This window comes from Ambystoma mexicanum, chromosome 5p, assembly GCF_040938575.1.
Source record: "Ambystoma mexicanum isolate Mex_15411 chromosome 5p, UKY_AmexF1_1, whole genome shotgun sequence".
NCBI classification, from domain to species: Eukaryota; Metazoa; Chordata; class Amphibia; order Caudata; family Ambystomatidae; genus Ambystoma; species Ambystoma mexicanum.
Window position 1 is genome coordinate 206,408,276 of NC_090930.1, and position 25,052 is coordinate 206,433,327.

Genomic DNA, 25,052 nt, shown 5'->3' on the forward strand with positions numbered 1-25,052 from the left:
CAACGGGAGGATTGTGGCGTACTGCTCCCTAATGTAAGGACTCCACCTGATGAACCCCGATTTGTCCTACCAATGAACCCCACTTTCTCCTAATCTCCCTTGACAAGAAGTTTCAGAAGAGTCGGGGGGGATTTGTGGAGTACATTGACCCACTAAGCAGAATTCCCATTCAAGATCTAGCTGCACATCTGCAGTCAGTTAACAGCAAAATGGCTGAACAGGCTCCTTGGAGCACCATTGCCCCGCATCAAAACTGCGTTTTGCAGCCACACTAAAGAAAAATGATGGCTGCACCATCTTGGCAAACAACTATTGGGCAATTTGGACCAGAGAGCACACTGTGAAAGGCCACCAATATGTGTTCTTGTGCGCACCAAAAGAAGCAAATTCAAAAACAGCGCTGCTCTGCTGCTTGCAAAAAGTTCCCATTGAAAAGGGAATATTTTACAATGAAAAGGATGCTGCCCTGACGCTATTTTCATCTATTAAACATCACACTGTTTTTATCAGTGAGACCCTGCCATTCCCACCCATATCCAGATTGTACTACAGCAAAATAGAGCATTATCCCTACATGACAGGCTGTGTCAGGCCAGAACTGGGAAATTAACAGAAGCTTTACTTTCAGCTGCACGGGAAAACGCTTGTCTTTTGGGTTACAAAAGTCACAAATCAATGCTTCAAAGAAACTGTAGCTTTACGGCATATGCCAATTTCAGTGAACCTGTGTCTTCAACAAACTGCTGTATAAAAGAAACTGGCTGGGGCTGCAGAACCATATTGGCAAGTCAGATGGAAGAGAAAATGGGCTTTTGCAAACCAAAAAGAAATGCCTGTTTTAAAAGTACGAATAAAAATGTGTCCTTGCCTAGCAATGTAAAGGGGGTTTTGCTGGGAAACATATATGGGATGTTTTATTTCGACAGGCTTGCTTCTGATTCAAAATAAAATAAAATAAAATAAAATAAAGAAAAAATGGCAGTGGCTACACTGGCGAAATCAGCCCAAACATGTTTTCTGTCATGGCTCCAGGGACATTTGGCTGACAACAGGAGTGGCCTAACCCTTGAAAGAGGGAGCTACAATAGATTCTAGGAAACATGCATGCTAATTGCTGCCTTTGAAAACTTTGAATGGACCAAAAGCACTAAACATCCCATGCCCATCAGACTTTTGTTTGGGCAGAGTCTGCTTACAATAGTGATTCTAGGACAAATGCGTGTGAAATAGTAAATCACACGTCCTCACAACTTTTACTGGGAGCTTCCAAGCCAACTCAAGAGCAGCCTTGTAAGCTATGCCCTTATTTGGTAGACAACGCTAACCATTTGTCTCAAAATACTATTTTATTAATAAACTTTTAAGACTTTTATCTCTGCAACAGGACTTTGCAGGAATGTAAAACGTTAACAGTTTAAATGTAATTTTCATGGCTTTTTTAAACAAGATGTGGAACCCTTCACTGCCATATTGGGAACAGAAACGGCAGAGAATTGGATAGTCTGAGGAAAATGTACATGATGCCACTTTGAAATTCAATAATTACATGCCTTATGATAATCGATACACATGTATAAAGTTATAGAATTTTAGGTCGAATATTTATCACTGAAAATGATGAAAAATTATTATGCGGATGAAACAGAGTTCACAAACTGTAGAGTTGTCATGCTCTGCGTGAAATATGTAATGTGCCTTGACAATTTGTAAAAATGCCACAATTGCGTAAATGTGTGATTTATGTGAAGAATGATTTTAGCTAAAGTAACTGTGGGATGATCCTTTGCATTGTAAAGCCACATCATAAAACTGATGTCATGTTCCTATAAATCCAACCAGCTGACAGCAAGGCATTAACAATCACCCCTGAGCAATCCAGTTGTTTAGAGGTGTGCCCAGCTAAGCCTGTCCCACCATATAATCGTATGATGTCACCATGTCTTATAAATAAGGGAGGCTGACAGATCTCTGGACACACACTCTCTCCAGAATTTCCAGCCCTGCGTATCCTGATATTCTACATTCATCTTGCCAGATTCCAGATTCCACTGCAAGGCCAACGCATAGCTGACCCTATCTCAGCAAGGCCTAGATCCAGTAATCCCACTAAAAACCCCAAGAGCAAAGGGGAAAAGCTGTGGTACCCTTTTGGGGAGCATCCTGTGTCCAGACCGGCTTTTTGACCACTAACTGCATGCCCGCTGTACCACTGCCATACAGCTGTTGTTCTGCTAGGAGAGTCCGCCGCTACCTGGTGACCCGAGCTTTGGAGTACAGAACCCAGTTGACTGTTCTTAATCCCAAATTCAAGAGCGGTTTGTGAGTATTCCCCATCCCATAGCAACATAGCCTACCCCATCTTGACTCTTTATCTTTCTTCCACTCTCTAAGCAACCCTATCCATGCCTTTGTAAATTGTCCAACTGTCAGAATTCTCTATGCATCTTGTCTGTGATTTCCTAGCGCTAGCACCATTCTTTCATTCGCCCATCTTGTAACTCCTTAGTAATATTTGAAATAATTTAAGTAATTTCCACATAAAGAGAAACGCGGCGTGGAGCGGGTTAATCCGGCCGCTTAACCTGTTTCATGGGCAGCTCTATCTTCTTGATAATCTAGTATAAGTAAACATTGTATTTTTCTTTCTAAACCAATTTTCTCTCTTTAATGGCTTTATTTTTCCAAAACCGAACCTCCTTTTATCTTGCCAATCGCATCCATCTCTTTAGCTATAGCCATCCTTTCACTTCTATATTGTCCCTGTGATGTGCATCTATTCCCCAGCCCAAAAACCACATTCCGATTTCAAGTATTTCACACATTTTTCTTAAAAAAACGTTTTTGACATTTAAAACTGCATTTGAGAAACATGCAACTTTCCAACATGTGATTCAGCTGCATCGTGTTCTTACTTTCAGCTTGCTTTTGAACTGTATGCTTTTTTTTGATACCTTGCTAGTGTTTATACATACCTGCTATTGTGAGAAATCATATTTGCCTCATTGATTTAACTGTGCGTTAATTCATTATTTGTCAAATTCCGACTCTCATTGCAAAAGGCTTTAAAATCTCTTTTGCCTCTTATTTTGTGAGGGAAGGTCAGATTTGTATGCTATTTGCTATCTCATATCCCTGACTCCCTGCTTCTTCTTTCTATCCGCTCCAAATTCAATTCATTGGGATTTGGGAGAGCATTGCAGGGGGGAATCTTAACTCAGGTGTTATCTACTCGTATTTCAAAACTGCTCCTATTCATTTGTGCTTTGGATATATCCTTGTTGAAGGTTAACCAAGTATATTTCAGTGGTCTTCGTTGTAATTATCACCCCATTGGTGATTGCTGCCCAATATTAAAATGTGTGTGATTTCTTTGAATTTTCAAATAAATAGGTATTGCATTCCCACCAACCGGCCTGGTTCATGGTCCATTGTGACCCGGGGTATTTGTAAAAGAGGGTTGTTTGCCATATCAAATTGAATTCACAGAAAATAAAGAGAAAGCCCAATTGAGTGCTACATCCAAGGCTAAGGGCAAAGGTCCCGGTCCAGTGTGCGTCGCCCGATTGAAATCCTTAACACAGCCAAAACTCTGCGGCCACTATTCCAGTTAGCAGCGTAGAAAGACTCGGGAATCAGAATGTCCAACAAGAACAACAGACTGAGCCTGACACTCCGCAGCCAACACTCTGCGGCCCGCTCCATGGTCGCTATGGTTTTTTAAAAGGGTACCCTGCCTCCAGTTAGCAGCGTAGAAAGACTTGGGAAGCAGAATGTCTAACAGTTACAACCGACTGCACCTGACACTCTGCAACCAACACTCCGCCGAATATTCTAAGACTACAAGTCCAGAATTCAATGTACAGTAATGTTATATTACATTTGTACGCGCCTCCTGGCATTTGTTATGGTTACGTCCCAACAGAGGCGTTGCTAGAGGGAGGCTAAGGAATAGCCCCTGGTCTTTTGGTTATAGCCCTGGATAGAATGTCAGGAGCTACAACCAAAAGGCTGGCTAGCCCCAAGTCCCGACAGTTCTGACATTAGTGTGGGCCCGTGTCTTTTCCAGACCTAGCAACACCCCTGTGTCCCAATTATCTTTTTGAGAATTATTGCAAGAACTGTAAAGTGTAGAGTTATTCATGGGTTCTACATAAATAAACGTTAACGATTTAATGACGAATTGTGAAACTGCCTAACAATAAACCACGTTTTGTAAAGCAATGCTGGCTCGCTCTCAGTGCCACGTTGCCACGGTGCAGTTTCTATATGCCAGGTGTGTACCAAGCACGGGCACATTAACGTGCCAGATTCGCTGTGCCAAGTAGCTGCCTGACCGGCCCAGCAGGTTGGATTCCGAACGTGCGGTGGCAGCAGGGCTGAGCCAGGCCGGGTTTTCCAGCGGGCCGCCGCTGCGCTCTGTACAGGGCGCCCAGCAGTGGGTGGCTGCAGTTTACCAACTGATGGGAAGGCGGGCCCGACAGCGTGAGGAGCAGCCCGTGCACCTGCGCTCTTGGCACCGGCTCACGCTATCACAGGTGAGGGAGGCACTGTCGCATTACAGTCCAAATGCAGGCAGCCTGAAAACAGCTTCCTGGGTCCCTGGAGCCGGCGGACTGAGGGGAGGGGGGCGCTGGCCGAAAAGAAACTTCCCCCAGCCGGCTGCTCATGTAGACCCGCAGAGCACAGGTGAGGCGGCGGTTACGCGAGAAGTGCACTGTGTGCGAATGCGACACAAGTGTCCTGTGTGTGGCAGCGCACCGGCTGCTAGTGTCCCTATGCGGAAGGCGGACATTGCGAGGTGGAACAGCCAGCTGTGCGACTGGAGATCGCTGGCACTTAGAAACAGCTGTGAACTTCGTGACATGTGTTTTGGTGTTAATGAATGCTTTGTGAAATGTAGATGTCACGGATGCGTGTGGCGCCATGCCACCACCCTTGCTTACAATTTTGGAAATTCAGATTGTGTGACCAAAGTTATGTAGTGCCCTATGCTGTAAACGGAATCCTCTCCAGGCGCTTTAAGGCTGGCCTGAATGGTACCGCTTCTTTTTTTTAGGGCTAAATGCGACTCCCAGTCTGCATCAGCATTTACAATGTTGTCAAAGAGAACAATTGAGGTTTATGGACTTACATTGATTTGCTGAGGATCACACAATTTTGATCAAGTGGTGCCAGGTTTGCCGAGATTGCTAGGATTAGAAACATTGTAGCCAGTAGTCCCCACTTCTTCTTCCAATGCAGTTACTACGACACGTCTTCTCCCAAATCACTTAGCCACTGGACCCCCCCCCCAATCTTCTGCAAGTGTAATCCACTGTACCCCATCTTCTTCTGAGGTACCTTCTCAATGCTCTGCACTTTCACCCAATCTATTTAGCATCACACCGCATCTACACCTGGCTTAAACAGCCCAACACGATTTCTTCGTCTAACTTGCTCCCCCCACGACCCCCCTCCACACGCACACACTGGTCGCATCTTTTCCAAACCTACACAAGCACTGGACTCAATGTTCTCCCCGTGTACTGCGCCACGTGATCACACTTTTCTCCCAACTTACCTGGCCACCAGGAAGCATCTTCTCGCAACCGAGGCACTAGAGCACGTCTTTGCCTTTCATTCGACGCATGCATTTCTCCACCTGGGCACAGTGTCTTTAAGGGAGAAGTAGCAGGTTGCATTATAGGCTTTGTAAGTAAAGAAGACCCCCCCGCCCCCCGGTTGGCCCTGTCAGTTTGAACTATTGCACCGTGCTCTATTTAGTGCAATATTTTTTTCTGTATGTTTAATCACGCAGATTATTGTATCAAAAGACTGGGGGTAAAGACCTACAAAAAAGTGGGGGGGGGGGACTCGTTAACATACCAAATGAGTGTGGCATCCCTCGAAATGAGTATATCAAAGTGCCCTCTGAAAAAAGTGGGGAGGACTCCCGCATGTTTTTTTCTCGACTTGACTCTGTAAAAAAGTGGGAGGACTCCGTCCACCCGTGTGTACCCTCCACTTAAACCCTGTTAAATCTCATGTAGAAGTTGTGGCACTCGATGTGTTATCATGAGGATATGTAAAATTGCCAGCGAAGACGCAACACACCTACCATCTGATTTTCAATTTGACTGATGTTTACTTAACACAGGTCCCATTAGAAAGGAGGGCGTGTGTGTGTGATCGCCCATGTATGCGTGTGCATGGCGCACCCACTTTTCAGAGGAAGGCGTTAACTGTCACTGGCTGAACTCTTATTGCCAAGCGCTCCATATGCTCTTCATTAGCCAGCAAGAAAGAGACATATATGAGCCAGCGAGGTTCATGGATGCAGCTTGCCTGCCTTTAGGCGCCTCTGCAGCCCAGCACTGCACGCACTCCATGTGATCGGATCCCACGCAGCGGAGTGTGTGATGTATGGGTCGCTCGCCGTGGTACCCAGCACGTCTGACCATCATCTTTCCCTCCAACATCTTTTTGAAAAAGAGTTTCCATTTGGAAATCATAAAACTGCACCGCCTACCACAAGTAGAAGAAGCTTTGACAAAGCCAATAGTTTAGGTGTTTGCATAGGCATGGCGGTGAGCATTGTCCATGCAGTGTCACAATGGAACTACCTGGAAATAAAACGGCAAAAGCTGGCAAATGGTACAAGCACTTGAGTACATGGCATGGCCTGGCAAATGCCTTTCTAAAGAATTTACCAGTACCAAATCTGTTGACTGGTCCAGTGGTTCCTTTAAATAGCCTTTCAGTGCAAGGAACAGAAGCAAGAGCACACACGCTGCTCATAAATCAAGTGGCCTAAGGCAAACTTGGTTGAGTGTTAGTCCATCAGCTGCTGCTTTATAGCGTGAGAGGTTAGGAATGGGTTAAGGATACGGGCCAGCTGGAGACATTCCAAAACAGGCTTATGTCACATGTGGGGACATCTTTCAATGGCTGCATATTGACCACTTTACAGAGACAGGCTTGGAACAAAAACAAGTTAGACATATTTGTGGCATGTATCGATCTGATCAACCCTTTCTGCCCATGGGGTACATTTGCAGCGTGGTGGATCCTCATAGATATGCATCCCAATATTGTTATTGGAACCAGACTGAATGCTCAAGGTACTTTATCAAAACAAGAATCCAACAAACAGAGGACTGGGTCACAGATGCGTGTTAGCACCCTGCCTGTTCAACCTCTATATTCCCAACCTGGGCAAAGTGCTCAAGGAGGAGGTACACTGCTGTCCACCCAGGTTGGGTGTATTGACATTACGTTGGCTCACATATGTGGATGATATAGTCCTGTTGGATCATTCTCCAGTTGGCCTTCAGCGTCCTCTAAATTCCCTCGTTTTTTCCAACACACTTCAATTAAGCTTCTAAAGGGGCTAAATTGCAACTGGTCACCCACTTGGATTATTTAGTTCACCCGATCTTTCATGAGCCAAATCTTAAATTGTTATATGCTGTGCAAAAATCCAAAATGTTTTTTTCTCTGCTCAGATAAAGCGACTGGCAGACAGATTTTGTCATTAAATACATTTTACAACAGAAAAGTAGTACTAAGTACCATATGCGTTTTGGCGTTGTAGCACTTTGATGAATGGGATAAACTCGGCACTCTCGAGGGAATCTTATGGAGAAGAACCTGTGATCCTGCATGCAGAACCAGATGCAAATCTGGTCTTACCTATCTACGGGCCGTAGTTTGGTGGAATTTGCTACTTCTTTGTTATAAAATGTTGGCGCCCGTTGATGATTCTCTAGTGACATAAACTATCAAATTAGGATTTTTAAGAGTCTTGAACGTGTTAGAAAAGAAGTGTAACTAATTGCAGACAACTTTGGGGTGTAAATGTGAACAGTCTATTTGCAATCCCCTGTGCACGAAAAAAAAGAGACTCTGGTTATTGGATTGGTCAAAAGTTTTGGAAGGACTATTAGATTATAAATTATGCAAGGACCTCGCTGAACAGAAAAAAAATTGGGAATATGTAGGCACATTTCATAATTCACATGGTTGCTTTACGTTCCTAAGATTTCATTAAATTGTACTGAATACTAGGGAGATTTTAACTAGGATTTAGGAGAGACTCTACATCAGGGTTCTCCAACTCCAGACCTCACGGCCCAGAAACATGTTGGATTTTCAAGTTACCCCTCATTAATATTCACACAATGATTCTAAATGTATGCAAATTGTTCCTCGTGAATGTTAATGAGGGATATGAAAAAACCCGTCAGGATTTCGGCCCTCGAGGCCTGGATTTGGACATCCCTGCTGTAGGGTCTGTAAGATTCAGAGCCAAGCGGGACCATTGTATCATATAATGCTGGAATATCCTGAGAGCTGTGATGTTCGACTAATCCACTTTGCGGGCTTTGTACGGTATAGGTTGTTTTGTCCATCAAGGGAGTTTTGGTCGAGATTGTTTGTGGGATCTCAAAACTCTCTGACTTTAACAGTTTTTAGGTTTATTAATCAGGTATTGCCCAATGTAAAATCAAGTTATGTTATGTTATGTTACTTTGCATTTATATAGCGCCTTATATACCATTGGTATCGTCTGAAGGCGCTGGTAGGTTGAACGCCCTTGGGAACCGAAGTTCAAGTCAGTAGAGAGAGTAGAGAGAGTCAAAGGTGCGTGTGAGCACCGGATATGTGTGCAGCTGGTGTGGCATTCGTGTCATAGCTGCTTCTTAGCGGTAGGTGTGGTGGTTGGGCGGTCAATAGTATGTGTTCGTTCTGGCAGGAATTATCTGACCGATCGTGGCTGTGTTACGCCTGAGGAGAACGCCTGGCTGGGGGTGTGTAACCAGCAGTGTCTAGTTAGAGTGATGGGGAGTATGAGGCAGATGTTGGTATGAGAACAGCTATACCGAATGGTGTCATAGTATCGCTGTGTTCTATTTGAGTGGTGGTGTAAAGAAGAGAGTAAGCGTGGAGATGTGCGTATGGTGGTTTACTGTAGGTGCTTGAGATCGCGCCCACTCCAATAGTTCCAAGAACTTCATCCGTTCCATGTACTCCGACTGTTCCATGCATTACGACCGTTTCAAGCACTCAGACCATTCCTTTGTGTTCTTTCAGACATTCCATGCCCTCCAAACCATTTCATGTACGTCCCGCCATTCTGTGCACTCCAACCCGTTTCATGCACTCCCATCCGTTCCATGCACTCCCATCCGTTCCATGCACTCCCATCCGTTCCATGTACTTCAACCATTTTATGCCCTCCACCATTTTATGCACTACTCCTGTCATTCATTCTAGCCACGTTATCCTTGGTCCATGCATCATCCATACACATAAGTCATCTTCACACTGATCCTTTCATTCGTTCTACCCATGTTATCCTTACTCCATGCATCATCCATCCACATACGTCATCTTCACACGTTCCATTCACTTAACTAATTGTACCACTTCACTAGTTCCCCCCACTTCGCTGGTTCCAAGCACATCACCGACAATGCCTGGAGCTCACTCACTCTCCTCGCTGACGTAACGGCGACCAGAAAGGACACTTTCCAAGACAAGTACTTGAGGTCTACCGTAGCCATTGGTTCAAAGGGTTTATGGCACAGTGCCGTCAGGACAACATTTAGGTCCCATGGCGGGTGCGGATTATGAACCGGAGGGTAGAGGTGTGTCAAGCCAGCAAAATGCCTCTTCACCACTGGGTTAGTTAGAGAATAAGAACACAGGTCTGTAGAAAGGTAAGCGGAAACCCCTGAGAGAGAAGTCCTGCATTACAGAACATGAACCCCTAACTCTGCTAGGGAGGACACTAAGGACAGCACCGTGTCAATCGTGGCCACCCTCAGACCATCTTCCATCACCTTGGCAAATATGTTGGGTTCTATGGGCATATTAAGGAGGGTAAACAGTCTCAAACTGGAAGCCAGACTGGTGAAGCCACATGTGGAGTTTAATCAACATGCCCTCTACTATTATTCTTCCTGCATGGTCTGCTGCATCCAAGTTATTCTAGAGGATGCATTTTGCCATTTGTTTACCCTATGCAATGGAGAGTGACAACTGTTTTCAGGGGCTCTGGGACTGAAGTCATTTGCTCGGCCATCTCATACCACTTGCGACAGTTGTAAATCCAATATGGTGGTATTAGTGATTCTAGCCTGGTAAGCTAGAAGAGGCTACCTTTCTTCCAGAAGTGTACATCTTTACACTCCTTATCAGGAGGGGCCAGATGTGTTCCTGCTCTTTCTAGAAGTTGTTACCACTAAGGAGTCTAGTTTTAACTGTCCACTGATGTAAAGGGGGGTCTGGGGAGCTGGCCAGAAAACTCAGTGAGTGCCGAGACCAGTCAAGGCCTTTCGAGGCCATATGAAAGGTTGAGAGTTGTAAGCGTCTATGATGGTAGTTTGTCCTCGTTTTATTTATGTTAATTGCTATAACATTTTAATCATCATCATTGAAAGAATATGTACAAAGTTGTATTTTTTACTTGTATTTTATAGTCATCATCATCATAAATTCTTTATTCAGAAATCATATGTTTCTTTACATGAAAAACAGCTAGACAGAATAGAATAAGAAAAAAACATCCTAATCTCTCTATATAAAGCCAAACATATTTTAGTTTGTTCTTTATACAATTCTACACCATTTCACCAATCTGCACCACATTTTGCATAGTTTCCTGTTAGGACCCTCCAGTAATCATGGGTTGGGTTGGGGGGGCTTGCAGTAATCATGGGTTGGGTTGGGGGGGGCTTGTCTTTATTCTATGAATGTGACAATCTGAACACTCTGGGACAGATTGGTGCTTAATCTCAAATGTTCTAAATGTTTTCTTGGGTGAGATCTACAGAGTTGCCACTTTACCAAAAGAGTGTTTCTCTTTAGGATCAGCATAAGCATAGAATTGAAATCACCATCAATCCTATTCGGACGATATTTTTGGCAATGACTCGTATGATCTCTCACCATTGGCTATGCTGTCTATGGCTGATGGGGGTTGTAGTCCAAATCCTCCACAGAGCCAAAGGCTGTAGAGCTGTGCTACACAGACTTGCATCTATATCTTCACCTGTCGACCCACCAAAGCATTCATTCTTAGCTTGGTGGATGCGGGTAAACAACAGGCAAACAGGCGTGCTGCATTTTGCACCCACACCAACCAATTCTCTCGGCTGTGGGGTCTGAATGTTGCATGAACGCAATGCTTACATCTGTGCATCCCAGACACCTGCTGATTCTGCTAAGAGTGGTGTTGCCAGACAGCCGTGGCGTACCTGGGCACCTTGTGCGCTACTCCAGACATCGCAAATCCATGAAAAGGACATTTTGTTAATATTTAACCACACACAATAGTCGTTTTAGTGGCTAGTAGTATGTAATGGCACACTCACTTTTGGGAACAGTGTCCATTAATGCCTTTTGCCATTGTTTGCACCTGCCGTCCCTGATTCATCATGCACAGCGCGGAGGCTACAGTGTTGCCCTTGGCTAGCAGCCCTATGCTGGGCTCCTTCCTGCCGTTAGTGGTGGTACAAACATTTACTGAGCGCAAACAAAATTACCAAACAACACCAAGTTTCATGTGGTCACCTCATGTGCACACAGTAAAGAATTCCTCGGGAACAGCCCGACTACGAAGAGCGAGGCTGTAAGAATAAAGACAGGTTGTTAGGGTTCCACAAGCCATGTGTATGAGGAAAATCAGCAGAGAAATATAGACTATTTGTATATTTTTGATTGTTCTACAAAGCCCACGTGATTTTACTGTTCAACATTTCGCCAAGCCCAGCTTTACTTGAATGCTAGTTTATAATTTGCAAATTGCAGTGCAGATTTTAACCTATTTCCTGAATCTCTGCTTGGAATGTTAGCTGGTGCTGGGTGTTTTTTTAGGTATACATTATTAATTGAGCTGCCGCCAGATATGCAATCTTTGGCTTCTCAGATTTTGTGGACTACAAGGTCCATCTTCCCTCACTAATATAGCCAATGGTGGGGTATCATGGGAGTTGTAGTCCAAAAAATGATAAGCACCACAAGTTGCTGACCCCTAATTGTAGACGTGTGGCAGCAAGGTTCTACCCCAATCAGGGGCATAGCAACTGGGTAGGCCAATGGGAGCCCACCACTGCCACAAGTGTGGGAAGATGCTGGTGGACTTATGCCCACCCGCCTTACACACTTTCATTAACAGGGGCAAGTAGTGGGAATTACAGGGCTTTCTTGGAGTGCTGCCCCAGAGTCTGAGGTCTACAGTGATAGTTTTAAGTAGCTCCTGCTACAGCCATAGAAATACAAAGCAATCCTGCTGCTGCCCTGCCAATTAGCATCCACATATCTGCGAGAAGAGCACAGAAGTGTGTTAGATGGGGGCATCTTCCGAACTATGAAAAGTAATTGTAATTGTTTTTTTATAACGCGCTTAATAACCAGAGGTTTCTAAGCGCAGACCCGGGGATCGAACCTGTGTTGCACCACATCATCTTGTTTCCAAGGCGAGCGTGTTGCCCCTGAGCTATCCTCCCGAGAAGTCGGAAGGTTGACCTGGATCCTCCCGAGAAGTCGGAAGGCTGACCCGGATTACCTTTAAATTGAAGTAGTCATAATTAGCTAGATGAAGATCTATCTTCAGGCAACTCCAGGCTGATCACTTCCTGTGCAGGGCAGAGTGGGGCTACCATCCTAATGTGACGGATCGGGGAGGAGTGGCTGTTCTGCTGTCTTGAGTAAAACACACTGGCTGATTGGTTAGTATGTGACTAGACTACACTTTAGTTGTTAAACTGGCATAATGTAGTGTTTTCTTTCCAACAAGGCCTGAGAGGTATGACCCACGGGCCTGTAGATGTTTGGGATGCATTAGTGAGGGTTGCATCAGTAGCGATGGCCTGAAACCTTCCCTCGAACCCCTCCCCCGTGCCCTGAATTCAGTGTTTTATTTATTTTAGGCTGAGTTGTATTTTCGACCTGAAATGGTGTACGTAGGAAACCATACAGGGGACCGAGGTAGTCCCATGATGGGGTGCCTTTATTGAGGGTAATAAGTAGCCGGTTGTGAGGACAAGTAATAGAATACAAGAACTTAGAACCTGGACAAGATAACAGACATAGCTAGTACTCTTAATATAAGCCAAAGTTCCACCATTGTATTGCTGTTATACATATGCACATATTACAGCTGAACTCAGGAGTGGATTATTGTGACCGAGCTGGACTTGAATCTGTAGGGGAAAGTGGGCGGGGCTCAACCCTTGCAGGACAGAAGGTGGACTTTGCGCCTGGTCGTGAAACATTCAAGAGATGGGATGGTTTTATTATCTGGGGGGGGACAGTGCGTTTGAGTGGAGTTGAACAAGTGAGGAGAAGGAGTGGAAGGCGGCCAAGCACAAGTGCTTGAGGTATGGTATGATATGATTGTTTATTTATATAGCCCCTATACACAATGTGTTTCAAAGCGCTTCACAGCAAGGGAGGGAACAAAGGAAACAATACAATGACATTCTGATATGGCCATGAAAAACAAGAATGTGAAATTAACTATCTTATTCGGCCTGGCGACATTTCAGATAGTGCAAGAGCTAAGACAGGTAAGGAAGGAATGGGGTAGGGAGGGAGAAAAGGTAACAGACAGGCAACTACCTTACTAGGGCTGACAACATTTCTGGTAGAGCCGGAGATTACAAGAGGGGAGCAGGAGGAGGATGGAGTGGTTAAGGGAGGAGGAGGAACAGATTGTGTGTTGGAGTGCAAATGTCTGAGGACGGATTTGAAAACGAGAAGAAGGATTTTGAAGAGGGAGCGAATTTGTATTGAGAGGAGCCAGAATGGTGGAAGGGTGGAGAGGGCGGTCTATGCCATTTGCCATTTCACTGCATCTATGGGGTGGCAGCTTCCCATACCTCTTCTGTCTGCCAGCCCTTCCCCGATCCCCCAGCGGCCGCAGTATGATGGCTATCTTATCACTCCTCTCCAACCTCCACATCATGGGCTAGCTGCCTCCCACTTGGGCTGACCATATTAAGGTTTCCTCCAGCTCAGAGAGGTGCAGCAATGGCCAATGGTGATCGTGGAGTTCTTGGCTGCCTCACGACGAGGCTCTCAACACAGAAGGCAACACCATTCCCCAACTAATTGAGGACATGATCAACACCCTGCAAGACCAGCTAGCCCCTGCCGCCACTTTGAAAGTCAACAACGGCCAATGCCCAGCCAATGCCCGCTACTCCAAAGAGCTTCAAAACCTAAAACACTGCGGCAGATCACTCGAAAGACTATGCAGAACGTCCCATCTTCCAGATGACCACGGTGGCTGCCTCTGGCACCACATATGACACCCATAAGCATACAATATCTAGAAATGCTCATTATAGAGCCCAGACTACCCCTCCAAAAAAGATCCAGAGAAATTACTTCTTCACTGCAAACCTCTTTTGCTCCAGCCATTTCACAGCTGTGAACATCTGACATCATGCTTCAGTTACAAACCCAACATCCCCAAGGTGGAGATACCAGAGGTAGAAACTCGCCCCAACCCTGATTGCCTGCACTGCTCAACTGCACGGTTTGGCTGCCACCCACAAGCAGGATGTAGCAACCAGTCTGACCATATCACCTCCCAGTCTGAAATGCTACAATTCAAAACATGGGCCTTCCATGTGTAACTCAAACATGCCATTGTCACAGCCACATGAAAGAAATATGTTGCACACCCACAGATTAGCCAGCCCTTCTCATGCCTACCATGGCCAGATAAGTGTTTCTTTAGACTGTTCTCACCAGTCAACACTATCCTACTCATCTCAAACTCAGATACAATCTAAGCGATATTCAGCCTGGTTTCAACCCCCATCAAGGTGCCAAAACTACTTTGCTGACTATAGATAAGGAGCTAGACTTAGTTAGAAAGCAAGTGCGCAACTGTGCAAGTGCACAACTGAGCAATACTCTTGCTTGTTGCTGTCGTCCATAAGATTCTTGCACCGTGCCAAGATCACTGGGATTGGAAGCAAAGCTCTTGACTTCTTGCTCCTACTTGGACAACCAAGTCAAGCTCAGTGCATTATTTTCTCAAACAACCAGTATCACCTTTAGAGTAGCACACAATCCTGCACTCTTGCCAGTTTTTTGTAATGTCTAGACAGGTGCTAACACTGAAATCCTAGTGCTTTGCCAGCCCCCCGTACTTAAAGGAACTGTGGTATCTCCTGTGAGTTGTGCTGTTGCATTTCAGGCCTGCTCCAGGGTTACCCTAATGTTTCGGGGGATCTTGAGGTGAGAGCTCCAGGGTAAGAGAGTTGAAGAGGAGAAGAGCGGTAGAAAACCTAGAGCAGGGGCTTGTGGTAGGACACTTAATAAAAGAAGTATATCTCAAACCTACCTGACTTTGTGCAGTGCGAACTAACAGGAACCTCTTCACCGTGTCCCCCAGCTTCTTCTGAGAAATAGTCCCTCCAAAAATGAAGGAACACAACCAAAGCTTAATTTTGCATCCCATCCTGTCCATGAATCCATCGCTGGAGCTCTGGTCAAAATAGCATTCTTCAAATGAAACCCAAAAATAAACCTACCCTGCATAGCAGAAAATCACCTAGTGGTGAAAGGTGGTTTTGCAAACTTGCAACTGGTCTACTGCATCACCTTCTGTGCGAGCCTCCACAACTAGCAAATCATTACAAAAATTCCAACACACTGCGCGCAGGCTCATCATTGGCTTCAGGAAAGGCCAATCAGTGGCCAGCCATCTGAAATGCATATGTTTTACTTATATTGTCTATTTAGTAGGGGTTTTGGAGCATTGGCTCCTGGTGTAGGACAGGATCTCCTTCAAAATCATTTGTCTTGGATACCCCTGGGCCATATTACCTAATAATTTTAATTTAAATAATTTAACATTAATAATTTGGCATTTATATAGCGCTACAGACCCTCAATCATCTGAGCGCTGCTTATTATTACCCACGGTGTGTGGTGTTCATTTATCGATCTAGGAAGGATGAAAGGCTGAGTTTGGCGCTGCATCGGCAGGTTCTGCACTGATATCAAAGCGAGCGATCTACTCTCTGTGCTATCTGACCTACAAGAAAATAACTTCTAACCGACCCAACGTAGCCCTATACTCCACAAAGGACAGCTACCTAACCCTAAAACTGGCAAGACGCGTCTGGGACAGAAGATTTGATGGAGTCATTCCCACCCTCTGGCATTAAATTCCAGAAAACGTACGATTCGCACCGACCAGATGTCTTTACGGAAAAACTCAAGGTCCATCTGCTCTATTAGGACACCCAAGTGGAACCACCATTGGAATCTGCCGAATCACCATGAAATGAGATATGCAGGGAGCACTCCGCCAATGAATAAACCAAAACGTTGTTCATAGCTTATCCCAGATACGTGGCGGGTGTGCTACCACCCGTGACAGTCTCTGATCTCGTGCCCCCATGCTTGGACGCCACTGTAGGAAACCAGGCGCATGGCATTGGAGTGTGTTATGCTGCCAGGAGAACGTACAGACCCCTGGCAGCAATTCTGGGGCCCACATTGAACACTGATGTTTGGCATGAGCATGTTATTTATTTTTTTTTTTTTTTACATCTTTCACTTGTAAAACAAGTGGAAATGTCAAAATACCATTAGAAGCGATGGGTCAATTAGGTCCCAATGCTACAAACACGCTCACTGTTCCAGCGTGGGTAGGTGGCAAACACCTTCCCCCTCCGCGCATAGGACCAGTTAGCCAATGCATACCCAGGTGTTGGGAACATGCCTGGCATCTAGGTATGCATGGAGGGCCCACACCCCACGACTATGGAACCTCCTCCCGGTCAGCATCAGACTTGCCCCCACACTCCTACAGTTCAGAAAATACCTCAAGACCCACCTCTTCAAGGAGTCTCTCCTCCTCAATACCTAGGATATCACGTCTGCCCCTCTCCACCCCGCCACCCGGTACAGCTGTACACCTCCTCTGTTCCTCTCTGTCTCCTAACTCCCGCTGTATATCTGTTCTGTTGTGTAAGCAGGGACGTCAATTAGGGGTCGCCAGAGGTCGCAACTGAGGCCTCTGAGGTCTCGCTTGCGACCTCTGTGGTCTCCCTTGCAACCTCATGCAAGCTCCTTGACTGTGGCCAGCACAATGTGGCTCTTTGCTTCTGGAGTGGCTGGCTTTCTTGTTCAGGACCCTTAAAAAAGAAGAAAAATAAGAACAGGAGTGCCACAAGTCTAACACTTTCAACAGTGACCCTAAATAAGAAAGAATAGGAATACCAAATAATGTGTCTTTCTGGAATTATATACAATAATCGCTAGACTCATTAAAGGTTTATTTCAGGCACACTTCAGGGGGTGAGTCCCTGATTTAGTCTGTTCTTAACCGCCTCAACTCAGCCTTTCATCCTTCTGAGGTCAATAAATGAGTACCAACACAGGTTGGGTGATATTGGGTGTATATTTTGACTATATCAAGCGCTTAAGCGTAAGTGCTGTATAATAACACATCATTATCATTTGGTCATGGACGTCTCCTTGCATTCAAAGTAATTCGGTAATATGGGCCTATACACATGTCGATCCATTCTTGTATGAAACGTACATCACATTATAGTGATATCGTAACCATATTTTTCGTAGTGTACAATGCTATGTGATGTCACTTCCTGTTTTGTCAACGGGTGAAAGGTTGTGTTCCATTGCTTCGGCAATATAACTTCAGGGTGGGGTCAAATGACATCACTTCCTGTGATGTCATCAGGGGGTCAAGGGTCATGTGATGTCACTTCCGCTACCCCAGGCATTTTGGTGAAATGACGTCCCTGTCTGTAAAGCTTCCAGTTGCTTCTCAAAGCTAGGCCCGCGCTCAATACATACCATAATAATGAAAATAAGGGCCTGGGTGTGCGTCCCTTGTACAGTCCCTCCGCAAGCTTTTTGTTGTTGAAAAACAGGTATTTGCGAGCAGGGAAATGTGGGTCCCATAGTTGAGGAGCACTTTGTGCCTCGCATCCCGTGCCCATTGGGGCTTTGTGGAGCGGCCTTCATGTGCCTGAGCACAGCATTGTAACATGGAGGCACCACATATCTGCTTGACACCTACATCTATTCGCACTTCCTCAGAACTGAGTGTGTGAGTGCGCGTGCGCGTCTGATGATCAGGGCCAGGGCATTCCTCGCCACATCAGCTGATTTGAAAGAACACGTGACTGAGCATTCCAAGTATTCCTCCCAGCTCTGCTCGATGGATGCTGAGCCAGAGCACAGGTTGGCTCTTGTCCACAAATCACAACAGGTTACACCGGAGAATTGAGAATTGCCCTCCAATACAGAACTCCCACCCGAATTAACTGAGTGTTCACCGACGTCTATTGGCATATACTCATATTGTAATTGCGTGTTTATAATGCGCTTAATACCGAGAGGTTTCTAAGCGCGGACCCAGGGATCGAACCTGTGTTGCTCTCAGGCATCTTGCTTCTAAGGCGAGCACGTTGCCCCAGAGCTATCCTCCCTAGACATATACTGACGTCCGGGTAACATTTGTGAACAAAAATGATACGTCCACACCTGCGGGAGACCACTGAATGAATTATAAAACGTGTTTGCCTTTATTTTATTTTTTTACTTGCAAGTTGCAATGTTATATGCAAGTGCAATTCGCATGTAGGCACAAGGGATGGATGGAGGTGGTGGAGCAAGTGAGCATAGGGGATTTGGGAGGTGGAGGGGGGGTACAAAAGAATAAGCCCCTTCCCTGGTAGTGGCGGGGGAATACCCATATTCCTGGGAATACTCTGCATCAGAGGAAGCTTAAATAGCCGGTGGCATTGCCCCGGCAACCAGAAGGACTCCACCCTTTGTGGGCCGGAGGCTAACAGTCTGCAGATCTAAATACAAGAATCGTCATTTGCATTAATGTATTCGCTAATATCAAGGAGCACAGCGCCTTCACTAATATCAAGGAGCACAGCGCCTTCACTAATATCAAGCAGCACAGCGCCTTCACTAATATCAAGGAGCACAGCGCATTCACTAATATCAAGCAGCACAGCGCCTTCACTAATATCAAGCAGCACAGCGCCTTCACTAATATGAAAGAACACGTTGCCTTCACTAATATCAAGCAGCTCAGCGCCTTCACTAAGCGCCTTCACTAATATCAAGGAGCACAGCGCCTTCACTAATATCAAAGAGCACATTGCCTTCACTAATATCAAGCAGCACAGCTCCTTCACTAATATCAAAGAACACGTTGCCTTCACTAATATCAAGCAGCTCAGCGCCTTCACTAAGCGCCTTCACTAATATCAAGGAGCACAGCGCCTTCACTAATATCAAAGAGCACATTGCCTTCACTAATATCAAGCAGCACAGCTCCTTCACTAAGTGCCTTCACTAATATCAAGGATCACAGCGCCTTCACTAATATCAAGCAGCACAGTGCCTTCACTAATATCAAGGAGCACAGCGCCTTCACTAAGCGCCTTCACTAATATCAAGGAGCACAGTGCCTTCACTAATATCAAGGAGCACAGCGCCTTCACTAAGCGCCTTCACTAATATAAAGGAGCACAGTACCTTCACTAATATAAAGGAGCACAGTGCCTTCACTAATATAAAGGAGCACAGTGCCTTCACTAATATCAAGGAGCACAGGTCCTTCACTAATATCAAGGAGCACAGTGCCTTCACTAATATCAAGGAGCACTGCGCCTTCACTAATATCAAGCAGCACAGCTCCTTCACTAAGAGCCTTCACTAATATCAAGGATCACAGCGCCTTCACTAATATCAAGCAGCACAGTTCCTTCACTAATATCAAGGAGCACAGCGCCTTCACTAAGCGCCTTCACTAATATCAAGGAGCACAGTGCCTTCACTAATATCAAGGAGAACAGTGCCTTCACTAAGCGCCTTCACTAATATCAAGGAGCACAGCGCCTTCACTAATATCAAGGAGCACAGTGCCTTGACTAATATCAAGGAGCACAGTGCATTCACTAAGCGCCTTCACTAATATCAAGGAGCACAGTGCCTTCACTAATATCAAGGAGCACAGTGTCTTCACTAATATCAAGGAGCACAACGCCTTCACTAAACGCCTTCACTAATATCAAGGAGCACAGTGCCTTCACTAATATCAAGGAGCACAGCGCCTTCACTAAGCGCCTTCACTAATATCAAGGAGCACAGTGCCTTCACTAATATCAAGCAGCACAGTGCCTTCACTAATATCAAGGAGCAGAGTGTATTCACTAATATCAAGGAGCACAACGCCTTCACTAATATCAAGGAGCACAGTGCCTTAACTAATATCAAGGAGCACAGTGCATTCACTAAGCGCCTTCACTAATATCAAGGAGCACAGCGCCTTCACTAATATCAAGGAGCACAGTGCCTTCACTAATATTAAGGAGCACAGCGCCTTCACTAAGCGCCTTCACTAATATCAAGGAGCACAGTGCCTTCACTAATATCAAGGAGAACAGTGCCTTCACTAAGCGCCTTCACTAATATCAAGGAGCACAGGGCCTTCACTAATATCAAGGAGCACAGTGCCTTAACTAATATCAAGGAGCACAGTGCATTCACTAAGCACCTTCACTAATATCAAGGAGCACAGTGTCTTCACTAATATCAAGGAGCACAACGCCTTCACTAATATCAAGGAGCACAGTGCCTTAACTAATATCAAGGAACACAGTGCATTCACTAAGCGCCTTCACTAATATCAAGGAGCACAGCGCCTTCACTAATATCAAGGAGCACAGTGCCTTCACTAATATCAAGGAGCACAGCGCCTTCACTAATATCAAGGAGCACAGCGCCTTCACTAAGCGCCTTCACTAATATCAAGGAGCACAGTGCCTTCACTAATATCAAGCAGCACAGTGCCTTCACTAAGATCAAGGAGCAGAGTGTCTTGATTGACTAATATCAAGGAGCGCAACGCCTTCATTAATATCAAGGAGCACAGTGCCTTAACTAATATCAAGGAGCACAGTGCATTCACTAAGCGCCTTCACTAATATCAAGGAGCACAGCGCCTTCACTAATATTAAGGAGCACAGTGCCTTCACTAATATCAAGGAGCACAGCGCCTTCACTAAGCGCCTTCCCTAATATCAAGGAGCACAGTGCCTTAACTAATATCAAGGAGCACAGTGCATTCACTAAGCGCCTTCACTAATATCAAGGAGCACAGCGCCTTCACTAATATCAAGGAGCACAGTGCCTTAACTAATATCAAGGAGCACAGTGCATTCACTAAGCGTCTTCACTAATATCAAGGAGCACAGTGCCTTCACTAATATCAAGGAGCAGAGTGTCTTCTCTAATATCAAGGAGCACAACGCCTTCACTAATATCAAGGAGCACAGTGCCTTAACTAATATCAAGGAGCACAGTGCATTCACTAAGCGCCTTCACTAATATCAAGGAGCACAGCGCCTTCACTAATATCAAGGAGCACAGTGCCTTCACTAATATCAAGGAGCACAGCGCCTTCACTAAGCGCCTTCACTAATATCAAGGAGCACAGTGCCTTCACTAATATCAAGCAGCACAGTGCCTTCACTAATATCAAGGAGCAGAGTGTCTTCACTAATATCAAGGAGCACAACGCCTTCACTAATATCAAGGAGCACAGTGCCTTAACTAATATCAAGGAGCACAGTGCATTCACTAAGCGCCTTCACTAATATCAAGGAGCACAGCGCCTTCACTAATATCAAGGAGCGCAGTGCCTTCACTAATATCAAGGATCACAGCGCCTTCACTAATATAAAGCAGCACAGTGCCTTCACTAATATCAAGGAGCACAGCGCCTTCACTAAGCGCCTTCACTAATATCAAGGAGCACAGTGCCTTCACTAATATCAAGGAGCACAGTGCCTTCACTAAGCGCCTTCACTAATATCAAGGAGCACAGCGCCTTCACTAATATCAAGGAGCACAGTGCCTTCACTAATATCAAGGAGCACAGTGCATTCACTAAGCGCCTTCACTAATATCAAGGAGCACAGTGCCTTCACTAATATCAAGGAGCACAGTGCCTTCACTAAGCGCCTTCACTAATATCAAGGAGCACAGCGCCTTCACTAATATCAAGGAGCACAGTGCCTTAACTAATATCAAGGAGCGCAGTGCATTCACTAAGCGCCTTCACTAATATCAAGGAGCACAGCGCCTTCACTAATATCAAGGAGCACAGTGCCTTCCTAATATCAAGGAGCACAGTGCATTCACTAAGCGCCTTCACTAATATCAAGGAGCACAGTGCCTTCACTAATATCAAGGAGCAGAGTGTCTTCACTAATATCAAGGAGCACAACGCCTTCACTAATATCAAGGAGCACAGTGCCTTAACTAATATCAAGGAGCACAGTGCATTCACTAAGCGCCTTCACTAATATCAAGGAGCACAGAGCCTTCACTAATATCAAGGAGCACAGTGCCTTCACTAATTTCAAGGAGCACAGCGCCTTCAATAAGCGCCTTCACTAATATCAAGGAGCACAGTGCCTTCACTAATATCAAGGAGCACAGCGCCTTCACTAAGCGCCTTCACTAATATCAAGGAGCACAGTGCCTTCACTAATATCAAGCAGCACAGTGCCTTCACTAATATCAAGGAGCAGAGTGTCTTCACTAATATCAAGGAGCACAACGCCTTCACTAATATCAAGGAGCACAGTGCCTTAACTAATATCAAGGAGCACAGTGCATTCACTAAGCGCCTTCACTAATATCAAGGAGCACAGCGCCTTCACTAATATCAAGGAGCACAGTGCATTCACTAATATCAAGGAGCACAGCGCCTTCACTAAGCGCCTTCACTAATATCAAGGAGCACAGTGCCTTCACTAATATCAAGGAGCACAGCGCCTTCACTAAGCGCCTTCACTAATATCAAGGAGCACAGTGCCTTCACTAATATCAAGCAGCACAGTGCCTTCACTAATATCAAGGAGCACAGCGCCTTCACTAAGCGCCTTCACTAATATCAAGGAGCACAGTGCCTTCACTAATATCAAGGAGCACAGTGCCTTCACTAAGCGCCTTCACTAATATCAAGGAGCACAGCGCCTTCACTAATATCAAGGAGCACAGTGCCTTCACTAATATCAAGGAACACAGTGCCCTCACTAATATCAAGGAGCACAGTGCCTTCACCAAGCCCCTTCACTGATATCAAGGAGCACAGCGCCTTCACTAATATCAAGGAGCACAGTGCCTTAACTAATATCAAGGAGCACAGTGCATTCACTAAGCGCCTTCACTAATATCAAGGAGCACAGCGCCTTCACTAATATCAAGGAGCACAGTGTCTTCACTAATATCAAGGAGCACAACGCCTTCACTAATATCAAGGAGCACAGTGCCTTCACTAAGCGCCTTCACTAATATCAAGGAGCACAGTGCCTTCACTAATATCAAGGAGCACAGCGCCTTCACTAATATCAGCGAGCACCGCGCCTTCACTAATGTCAAGGAGCAGAGCGCCTTCACTAATATCAAGGAGCACAGTGCCTTCGCACAGCGCCTTCACTAATATCAAGGAGCACAGTGCCTTCTTCATGAACTGTATTAAAAGCATCACAAATACAAGTTACGTGAGAAGTTAATTCTCTTTTTGGTCGGCTCAACTTTTCATCTTCGGATAAAATGCGTATCATCAGTTTCGTTGGAAATACCATCTGATATTTATAGAACTTGGATATGTAGAGGGTGTTTTATTGCTCTGCAAACACCTCATCATTACCAGGAATAACTTGTTTTACTTCCAGCACATTGCATATGCCACAAAACATCCGAAAATATAAAGCAAACTAAGACATTGATGGCAGGCAAACATCAGGCTTACTTTGAGTGCATCAATTGGTCTCCGTCTTTGTCTCTTGAGTGCCGCCCATTGCTACTGTGTCTGTTTCACGCTGCTTAGACTTTAGTGAGCATGTGGATGTTTTTTATTTATTTATGTATTTATTTATTTATAGTTGACTTGTATGGCATTATCTGTGAACCCATCCGTTCTGTAGCACGACAAGTGGAAAGGGAAAGTGATCTGATTCTTCTGTTTTGTCCTTCTTGAACCACTCCTCCTCGCCCACCGTACCTCCGCTCTCTTAATCCGAACTATGTTCGGCTGCACTATAGTTTTTGGGTGCAGTCATTTTGAGTGGATGTGAGCGTTGCACCGTGCTCCTTGGCGCGTGTGCTTCTCTACTCGGCGGGAGTTGCTTCCCGTTTGAAAGACTCGGAGACCGCGCTGCACACTTCACTCGTAGCCAAGAGCCCGGTCCAGTCATTTGTTTTTTTTATAACTGCTGGACCCATATGCATGCATCCTTATACTTTGCCGAAACCATACCCTTACCCAGAAATAATTTGGCTCACACATTGTTTGTCAAGTTTTGGCAATAAAAGGCTGTAGGTTTTTATTGTACAGATATGGTTATGCCAATAACAATAATCACATATCATAAGATAATAAACAATACTTTTGGGCACTGGGTCTTGGGGTTACCCCCTCTGGCCCGTGCCCGCCTTCTTATGTCCCACGACTTGTTGTGGGCACCGTACAGTGCCCTGTACTTCTTTTCCTTTGTTCTTCTTCCTTTTTTGTAGGGTGGGAGGGTTTTGTGGTAAGAGAAGCAAAGGTTTGGAAGGCACTGAGTGAACAGTGCACCTCCTATGTGTTTGGGTCCCCGTTCAGGGTCCACAAACTGATTGTGTTTTCTCAGAGCATGCCGCTCTGTATTTATAAGACCCAGGGGAGCCCTGGTTCTTTGATGTGCATAGTAGTGGGAGCTAAGTGTCAGCCCCTGGCCGGATAGCTGACTATCTGGCCCCCCGGCGGGGGGCATGTCTTTGAACCTGATCCCTGCCTGCCTGTTGGTGTCCTTCGGTGCTTAGCACCTAGTTGCATGAAGGAAGGGTGAGGTGATTGCTCACACCTCACCCTTCCAAAGCTTTGTGCAGGACAGACTACGTGTCTCTATGACTAGGAGGAGAGGAGCAGAGAGGGGGAGAGGACGTGCTGCTCCTCTCCAGGCCGGCTGATGGTAACAGCAGTTACCCTGCCTCGCTTT

At 45.5% G+C, this 25,052-nt stretch overlaps 1 protein-coding gene across 2 annotated transcripts in view; it reads left to right on the forward strand.

Moving 5' to 3' along the window:
* Positions 1-4,427: 4,427 nt before the first annotated feature.
* LOC138480861 (synaptotagmin-like protein 2) overlaps positions 4,428-25,052 on the forward strand; it is a 749,121-nt gene continuing 728,496 nt past the window's right edge. Inside the window, exon 1 of one of the 2 annotated variants that reach the window (XM_069612635.1) lies at positions 4,428-4,535. The gene's annotated coding sequence lies outside the window, so the exon portion shown is untranslated. The other variant, XM_069612634.1, reaches the window with a different exon arrangement.